A 230-nucleotide genomic window follows, 5' to 3' on the forward strand; every position below is an offset into this window, starting at 1 on the left:
GTGTGTACGTGTGTGTGGGCATGTGTGTATGTGTGTGTGCATGTGTGTATGTGTGTGCATGTGTGTGCATGTGTGTCTGTGCCTGTACATGCATGTGTGTCTGTGCCTGTACATGCATGTGTGTGCATGTGTGTCTGTGCCTGTACATGCATGTGTGCGCATGCACGCGTGTGTGTGTACATGTGTGTGCCCATGTGCATACATTCAGAGGCCAGAGGTTGATGTTGGGG

This window comes from Microtus ochrogaster, chromosome 5 (assembly GCF_000317375.1).
Source record: "Microtus ochrogaster isolate Prairie Vole_2 chromosome 5, MicOch1.0, whole genome shotgun sequence".
NCBI classification, from domain to species: Eukaryota; Metazoa; Chordata; class Mammalia; order Rodentia; family Cricetidae; genus Microtus; species Microtus ochrogaster.